The 9,846-nt window shown below is 36.3% G+C and overlaps 1 pseudogene; it reads left to right on the forward strand.

The window, feature by feature from the left end:
• Positions 1-8,820: 8,820 nt before the first annotated feature.
• Positions 8,821-9,209, forward strand: LOC129060656 (gem-associated protein 7-like; annotated as a pseudogene).
• Positions 9,210-9,846: the final 637 nt, after the last annotated feature.

The raw sequence follows: 9,846 nt of genomic DNA on the forward strand, positions 1-9,846 counted from the left end.
CTTAGATCCACACAATGTCTTGCACACCGGTATTTGCAGCAGCTTTATTTATAATTGCCAAGATGTGGAAGCAATCACAATGTCCTTCAGTAGTCGAATGCATAAATACACTGTGGTACATCCAGGAAATGGAATATCAATCAGCACCAAAAAGAAATTAGCTACCAAGCCATGAAAAGACATGGACCAATGTATACTGCTGAGTGAAAGAAGCCAATCCAGAAAGAATACACACTGTATAATTCCGTTATTATAATTCCATAGAGTGAGCAAGATACTTGCATTTTTGGTTTTCTTACATATCAAATTAGTATTAGAGTATGAACTATGAGGAATAAATTAGATAATATATGTGAAATCTGAGCACAGTGCCTGGTACACATTAAGTGCCTAATAAGTAGTTGCATTATTTCTGTGATTCATTTAAGGAAATTAGAAACACATGAAAGTTTGATATGACAGAGGCAAGAATATAAATAACAAAATTTTAAAAAATACTTAAGGCAAAAACTTGGAAACAATGGGAAGTTAGCAAATTCCACATTAAAAGACTAATAGGTCTTTTGGATATGGATAAATCAAGTGCTTAAAAAGTAAAAATGATTTAAATAATATGCTTAATTGTCAAATATATACACAGAAATTTCTACCCAGAGAATAAACATATTTTTGAAACCTATGGAATACTTAAATAAGCTGATCCTATGTAAGGCTACACAGAAAAATAAATCAATACTGGAATCTACAGATCATATTCTCTGAAGGTAGTGAAATTAAAAATTAACAAAAATAATGCAATCCATCTGCCTACTTACATGTCTCTCCTAACTCTTCCTATGTGAAAATTACTCAAATACAAACAAAATGAGTATTACACATAAAAAACTAAGATATATGACTAAAGTATTCAGAGAAAAACTCATGCTTAAAATAAGCCTAAAGAAAATAAGTCAACCATCAGGGTGGTTCTTGGTGAAACTGTAAACTGGTACAGCTTTTCTGAAGAATAATTTGGTAATCTATCAAAATTTAAATCTACATACCTTTTGACCCAGGATTTCACTTTCAGAAATGTATATTACAGAAGCATTTATATGTATGCCTAGAAATCCAAGGAACCTAAGCACTGTTTGTAACTATGAGCATCCATCTTCATTAATAGCTGACTGTATAAATCATGATAAAGATATTATAGAATACCACATAATTGCAAAGAATATGCAGACAGGAATATATGTACAGTATATTCAGTGATAGGGACAAAACAGTCACAGAACGGTGCTTATAGCATGGCACTGTTTACACACAAAAAAATTGACATGGGAATGCCTGGCGTATATAAAAGTATAAAAAAATGCCAAAAGACTTGCACCAGTTTAATGCTTATCTCTAGAGACAGGACTGGAAATGAAGGAAGGAGAAAAAAGGAAACTCACCTTTTACTAAATGTCTTTAGAATTTAGTTTTTAAAAAATAAAAATGTATATTTTATAAACTTTTCTTTCTTTGGGAGGCTGAGGGGAGGGTAATAATAAAAGGGAATATACGAAGTTTCTAATAGTGTTTATTTCTAGATGGAAAAGGTAGTGAGACATTTAAATTTTCTTTCTTTGTATATCAGTTTTTTTACAAGAACCATAAGTTATATAATATTTAATTTTAACTTTTAACTCTTTAAAGGGGTTGATAATATGTTATGCTACAAAGAGGTCAAGAAGAATGCCTGAGAACAGGCTACCTGCAAATATAATGATTGGGAGTACTGGGATAAGAGTTAAGAGAAAAATGAGTATTGAGTCCAGTAGGATACTACACAGCAAATGAAAGGGAAGCATCGGCACAGATTACTGCAGATGCTGACAACTACAGATCCAGACAGCTGTACTGCAGGAATTCTCAATCTTGGCACTACTGACATTTTGGGTTGGACAATTCTTTATTGTGAGGAGTGTCTTGTTCGTTGAAGGACGCTTGGCAGCATCCCTGGCCTTTACCCATTAGATGCCAGTTAGCCTCCCTCCTCCCCAGCTGTGACAACCAAAAATGCTTCCAGACATTGACAAATGTCCCCTGGGGGGCATTTTTCAAATTTTGAATCCCCAAATCCTCTAGCACTGATACCACTATGCATAGAAAATAATGACAATGACAGCCAGTAAGTTATAAATTCTTCTGTGTGCCAGTATTTTACAGGCATTGACTTAGTTAACCTTTATAATCCCATGAGATAGATACTACAGGTTGTGTATCACTTATCCAAAATGCTTGGGACCAGAAGCATTTTGGATTTGGGGCTTTTTCAAATTTTAGAATATTTGCATTGCTCATCAGTTCAGCATCCCTAATCTGAAAATCCAAAATCCAAAAATTGGTTCAATGAGCACTTGCTTTGAGCATCATGTCAGCACTCAAAGTTTCAAACTTTGGAGTATTTGAGAGTTCAGATTGTTGGATTAGGCATACTCAATCTGTATCATTATAGTTACCATTTTGAGGCAAAAAAAAAAAAACACACAAGAAAAAGAAACAAAGTGAAATAACTTGCTAGCGCCAAATAGTTAATAAGGGGTAATGTCAGTATTTGACACTAGGCAGTATGTTCTACTGCCTTTCTAAATACCCACTGTCATTTATCCATTAAAGACTCTGTCCCCAAATTCCCAAGTACCTTCCTAATCTGGTTAACCAGGTTGGACCATATCTGATATGGGATATTTTACCAGTATCTTCATTAACAATAATACTTAATATTTTTATTCAATAACTATAAGAAAGACACTGAGCTAGGCACTTTACATGCATTCAATGACTTCAATAATTACAAAACTCTGCATGAGATTCTTTACACAATTTTACAGATAAGTAAGTAAACAAAACCTCTGAGAAGTAACTTGCCAATGACAAATATCTCTGCCAAGTAGCAGAGCTACAGCTCAATCTGAATGGCAAATCTCATGCCCTTAATCATACTATACTTTCCAGACTCTGAGCAGATGAAAGGAACATGCTTCTTGACCTCTTTGTCCTGGCCCACTTAGTCTTTTTTTTTTTTTTTTTTTTTTGAGAAGAGTCTCACTGTGTCGCCCAGGTTGAAGTAAGTGGCACAATCACAGCTTACTGTAACTTCTGCCTGCTGGGCTCAAGTGATCCTCCCACCTAAGCCTCCCAAGTAGCTGAGACTACAGGTGCATGCCACCATGTCCAGCTAATACTTTTTTAAGAGATGAGATCTCACTATGTTGTACAGGCTGGTCTCAAACTCGTGGATTCAAGCAATCCTCCCACCTCAGCCTCCCAAAGTGCTGGGATTACATGTGTGAGCACCAGGGCCACTGCTTTTACTGCACCACCCACAATGAGTTTCAAATGGAAAAGTAAAGGATAAAGCAATTCAAAATTTAGAAGAGGAAGAAGAGAGAAACTAAGTTCAATAGCCTTTAATCTTGTCAGACTGAGTACTTCTACCTACCCCTAGTATCAAGTCCCACATCTGTCCTGAAACTAAATCCTAACCTCTTTAGCAGGCTGAGAAAGAGGGAATAAAGAACCTTTTACAAGATACGATAATAGATCTATGTCCTTTCAAGAACAACACTGATTCAGTGAATATTCCTCTAAAGTACTCAGTCAAAACCCATTGAGCAAGCTCATACAGATGAGATATTTGTAGTTTACTGTATTGTCTTAATGATTCTATTATCGTAACACAGAGGTTACCAAAATGTCATTCAAATAAGCCTGATAAAACACAGTTTACTTCCCAAAAGCAAAGTCACCTTACTCAAATCATTATGACTGTATGACATTGCTATGGGAGCTCTAAAAACAGACTATTGTGTAATGAGTGAGCAGTCCTTTTACTTGGTAGCAGAGTAAAATATAGCACCTGACAAATATGAAAAAAGTTTGGTAATACTATTATTCTTCCCTGGAAATTTTTCCTAAGAAGTGCCCCGAAGGTGTAAATTAAGTGTATTCCAAATTTTTCTGTGTTTCCTTAAGTATCACATACCCTTAATCCAAGTTATATCTTTTTTTTCCAAAAGTACCAATAATTGTAAAAAAGTAGTTGTGTAACTTTGGAAAAATCTAGGGGCAAAGGTTATAGTAGTCCATTAGAGCTTAAAATTTCCTTGAAATATCTTATCTCAGTTCCATCAATAAATTCGTCTTGTGACCTTGGGCAAACCATAACTTCTGTGTGTCAGCGCCCTCATCTCTGAAATGCAGATAACAGCAGTACCTACAAAAACACAGAGTGGTTGTGAGGAATAAGTGATCTCATTAGAATCATACCTTGGCTCAGTGGACACTTGAATATCAATAATAGGTAGTTGCAATGGAATATATTTTATTACTATTCATGTTTTCTCACAGAAAAAGAAAGAAAGGATCCTAGTGCAACTACTAAGAATAAGGGTCAAAGGTGAAGTAGACAGCCTTAAGAAGGGAATAAACATTTGAAACAGGGATGCAGGGGGATGGAGTAGAAGAGTAAGGTTGGCAATTTACTGACACTAAAGGGTACCAGCCTCAAAATAAATAAAAAGGAATGCTGAAAGCAGTGAGGTTCTGCCTGACTTTGGATATTAATATTAATTTCTACTCACATTTAGTAGAGTAATATTTACTTCCATAGCAAAATGTCAAATGGCCTATAATTACAAGACAAAATATAGCAGCCTTGTTCTAATAACCTCAAAGTGACTTATAACTACAATTGATCCTTGCTCATTGGCCTTGCTAAAGGGAAGGAAGTAGTGTCATTAATGCACAACAATAGAGAACTATAATCAGTCCTATCAAATCAAACTCTACTTAAACACAAAATCTGTGGAAACAACCCAAATCCAGTGTACTTCTGCATTATTTAGAAAACCTTTAAGAATAAGAGAGTTCAGAATAATACATATACTGGGTTATGAAAAAAATTACTCAAGATAAAGACTATCTGTAACATTTCATACTTCTTCCAACTAATATTTTAATAAACACAATCTTTTTTGAACGTTCCAAATTGATGTCTATTTTACGTTTATTTTGACTTTGAAATGCACTAAACATGTTTTGCAACAATGTCGTTATCATTCCCTCATTTTACTGCAGCTTAAGGGTAAATAACTGGATTAAATTTTTTTTGTTCTTGTTAAAACAAAATATAATATTTACAATTTAAGGTGTTACTCTATGGAAATTATGAAGCAAGAGTGACTAGAGTCAGTAATACAACACTTGTACTTTAACCTAATAAGCAGGTTAAAATAACCCATGTCTTTCTTATCTTTGAGGTCTCACCCATGAAAGCCATATATTCCATCACTATACAAGAATGTTAAATTTCAAGCCTAACAATACAACATTCATCAAATATGTGTTCATAAGGTTTTGAAGAAAGTCACAATAATATTTGTTTATAATAGCTAATGTTAGGTTTCTTCAGGTCTTTGGGATTGGGCTCCTACAGTATTTATAATAAAAGAATCTGGGAAGTCCTGCTTTAAAGATACTTGCTTATCTTTGCTTTACTCAGCATCTCAACTTTGTGTCCCTTTCTTGTTAATCTCTAGATTTTCTGAGACTAAAGTGGTACCTGACACTTTATAAGTGATCATTAAATTTTTATCAAATAAATGAATGAGGAATGCAAAGGTAAGATGTAGTCTTTGCCCTTAAAAAGCTTATTATGGTAGAAGAAGTAAGATATGCAAGCAACAAACAAACAAACAAGGCAGAATTTTATCAAGACCACGAATGAGATACCCCAAAGAGGCAGAATTTCAGGAAACTGAGAAATCACACCAGCCTGGAAAGGAGGTCACATTTCAATGAGGCTTTGAAAGATGGAGTATCATTTCAATAAGCATTTCAAGTTTCTGGGATATCTGCAGATACAAGGGGCCATTTTTACCATTTTGTAGCAATTGTATAGAAAAGAAAGCAAAGGATTTTTAAAAACAGAATCTTTAAGTCCTTTCAGAATGTTTTACCATGTTAGAGTTGAGACAAGAGGAAAGCCTCAGAGGAGCTGGTGATAACATTGTGGAGCTTTTCTATCTTATTCCTCTAACTCCTTCCTTCATTTTTCTCCTGGGTTTTGAAATCAATTTTGTTCAAATTCAAATCCTAGGTCAATCACATACAAGTATGTGACCTTGATCAAGATACTTTATTAATTAAATGCACAGGGCTTGACATTTTAAAAAGCACCTCAAATGAAACCTATTATTAAGAGATGAGACAGCAACAAACTATAGGTCTTAACTAAAATACATATTAGTGTCATTTCAGGAGCTATTTCAAAATAGATGATCATATTCCGTGCTAGACCCAAAGCCCAGAATATCTAGGCAAGTGTTTCCAGGAATACTTTGAAGAAGCTTCCCAAAATGATTTGAAAGGTAGATGAAATTAAGAAATACTTATGTTCATGTTGTCCTGTCCATAAAAAGAAAATTAAATTCTAGTAAATAAAGGATGACATAGGGCAATATGCCAGATTACATCAACTTTTAAAGATGGCCCATAGGAAAGGATCCTAATAAAGCAGCTTCAACACAACCCGGTAAACCAGGAGGCAATAGCACAAAAAGTGAGGAAGAGTTTCAAGGAAAAAATGGTCAATAATGCCAAATAAGTTAAAGAAAAAGACAACCAGAAGGCCTTTACTGACCTTTAATAAAAGTAGTTTTGAATTAAGGAGAGAAGCCAAATGGTGAGAAATTAAGTATTGGATGGGAAATTTAAAAGTAGAAGTTGATTTTTTCTTTGCATCTGGCTGTAAAATTAAGATACCACACCAAGATGTTTTGCCAAGGGAGGGCATTACTCTTTGTTTTACTTTTTAATAAGCTTAATCTGGTGAAGATTTAATCTGTAAAGAACAATCTAGATCAGGCGTCCCCAACCCCCAGTCCATGGCCTGTTAGTAACCTGGCCACACAGTAGGAAGTAAGTGGTGGTGAGTATTACCGCTGGAGCTCTGCCTCCTGTCAGATCAGTGGCAGCATCAGATTCTCAAAGGAATGCAAACCCTATTGTGCACTGCGCATGTGAGGGATCTAGGTTGCATCCTCCTTATAAGAATCTAATGCCTGATGATCAGTTTCATCCTGAAACCATCCACCACGCCCCATCCCCGCCCCCACCCCCAACACACACACACACACACACACCCTGGCAGAAAAATTGTCTTCCATGAAACCAGTCCCTGGTGCCAAAATAACTGGGAGCCATTGGTCTAGACTACATTAGATCCCAATCATTTTCAAGGCATTCCATACATATGTTGATCTAGAATTTGCTACAAGACAATTTCATCTCCTCAAAATCTATTAGGATATCCTCTAACATACACACTGATGTACATGCTAACACTAAAAGGCAAGCTAAACAGGCTCTATATAACCTGCAATTATCTTAAAAGAAGTTTACTTATTCTAATTACTGTAATTGCACCAGTACAAAGAACTAAGTAACAATTCTGCTGTGTAGCTAGTAGCAAATATTCCAACCGGCTACTCAATAACTACCTCATTTGCCAATTCAAACAGCTTTCACTTGCTACATGTCTGAGGCTGGGAGGCGCTAAGAGGTATGTTATGATCTTTCTTGCTATACTCAGAAATAAAAGCGTTCTTTATACAACCCAGTTCAAGTGGACAACTACATTTTAAAATCATCATGTTACCAGACAAATCCTTGCTGCCTACTCAGAACATTTTCTCCATGATTAATTATTTAGAAAATGATTATCCCAATTTTGTAGTAAAAGGTATTGCCTGACCTAGGTTTGGGTCTGCAAAGTTTCATAAGATATATACCAAGTTTCTGTAATTTCTTTTGCTAAACTGAAAAGAGTTCAAATTGGCAGTTTAGATACTGTCTCTGAGCTGTCCCTCAATGTTCCTCGAAATTCTTCCCATTACCTGAAATTCCAATTGATCATTCAATACACATTCCCCCTTAAAAATCAAGTATTTTTGTGAATACTGTTAGTCTTTCAGATCCTGGAATAAGACTTTCCCTCTAATTTCTATTTTGGGCCAGCATTAATTGAGAAAGTAAGAGTTTTAATTTGGAAGAAAATAGGGCTAGTTTTGAATTACATGAATCAGAAAAAGTAGATTTTGCAGAAACATAGCAAAGGGCTCTACAAAAGTAGAGGGCAACTTACAGCTGGCCATGGGGCAGGCTAGAGTGTAAGTAAAGGAGAAATATCAGAAAAGAGATATTATTTTACCTGGATATCTAATGGATAGAAGAGGGGAAGCAAGGTGTTGATTTATTCTTGATCAGGTAGCATGTTCTATAGAGTGGTTCTAAGAAGTGGCTTTCAAAGCAGAAGTGGGTAGTTTGTAACTGATTGAATTAGGTAACCTATAGATTCTTTTAAGTTCTTACTTTCTATACATCTCATATACCAAAATGTATCCCCTGAGGACCAGGAGTGAACTATATGAATCATACCAGTGATTATGTGAATTATATCTCACCGATATTTCTTTAAAAATAAATGAGTACTGCACTCATTTATTTTTAAGTTACAACATTCACAAGAAATATAACAATGAAACTGTCATTAGTGTTGTGACTATACTTAAAAAGCTAGGCAAAAAAAGTTTTGAAAAGAAGACTTCTGACACTAAAAAAGTTGCAAGTACAAAATTTCAGAATAAAGAACAGTAGTTTTTAAAAATTTTCAAATAAATAATCAAAGGCATGTAAATTAAAATGTAAAACCTTTGTCTAATACCAAATTAGCAAATACCAAATTTGACATTTAAAAGAGATTTCCAAGCAGCTGCGGACCTCGCCAAGACAATGCAGACTTCACTGACTATTCTTGTGCCTGTGCTCGTTACCATGGGGCCTTGATGGCTTCAGCCTTGGCTTTGCCACTGATGGACACTGGGGCAGTTGAAGCCAGAGGTTCCTGAAATCCAAGAGTGTCCCACAGCTCAAGAATTGCAGGAATCCCAGGAGCAGTGGGCTCGAGCTGCCCTTTGGGAGTGTTACTTCCGCAGCATGCTGGCCATGGAGCGTCAACAAGTGAGCTTCACATTGTACGACTGTGTGCACATGGCTGTCAACTTCAGAGCCACCAATCTGGACATGGTCAGCTTCTACGTGTCACAGCTGAAGATTCCCATAGGTGAGCAGAGGTGCTGCTCTAATGTAGTGACATAATTTCATACACCTTCAAGCCATAAAGATCTGTGTTCACCTTTCGGCTTGGGTCTAAGCCACAGTATCCCAGGCCTCCCAATTTTCCTGAGCCAGGAAATCTGGGCCTCATGGAGTTATGGGCCCCCTTGGAATTCTGAGCCAAGCTCCAAGCAACTCTGGACTCCTGAGACCTCCTGGGTCTAGTCAGTAAAATTCTGCAACTCAAGGAATTCTAGGTCCCGTTGGAAGGAATGCTTTACCTCAAAGAACTCTGAACTCTCCAGACATATAGGCCTGATGCCATTTCCTAAAGTCTGGGGCTTGGGGGTGGGGTAATACAGGTGGGCAAATTACAGAGTGGGAAGTTATTTATTGAAGAGGTTGCAAAGTTCAGCCACCCTGAAGATACTCCCCAATGCTTCTCTCCTCCTAAAGAACCAACTTCTCCAGGAAAATAAAAGAGATTTCCACTCAATACTGGCAAGGATGAGATACATATGAGCATTCACACACTATAGAAACTGTATTAGTTGGTATGACATTTTCAGTTAACATCCTTTACCAAGCCATCTATTTCCAGGAATAAAACACACAGAGAAAAACACTGCAGTAATATTTTAACAATAAAAGTGTGTGTGTGTGGTGGCAGGGGGAGACCTTCCAGGTGCAAAAATGGGAGGC

Source organism: Pongo abelii, chromosome 6, assembly GCF_028885655.2.
Source record: "Pongo abelii isolate AG06213 chromosome 6, NHGRI_mPonAbe1-v2.0_pri, whole genome shotgun sequence".
NCBI classification, from domain to species: Eukaryota; Metazoa; Chordata; class Mammalia; order Primates; family Hominidae; genus Pongo; species Pongo abelii.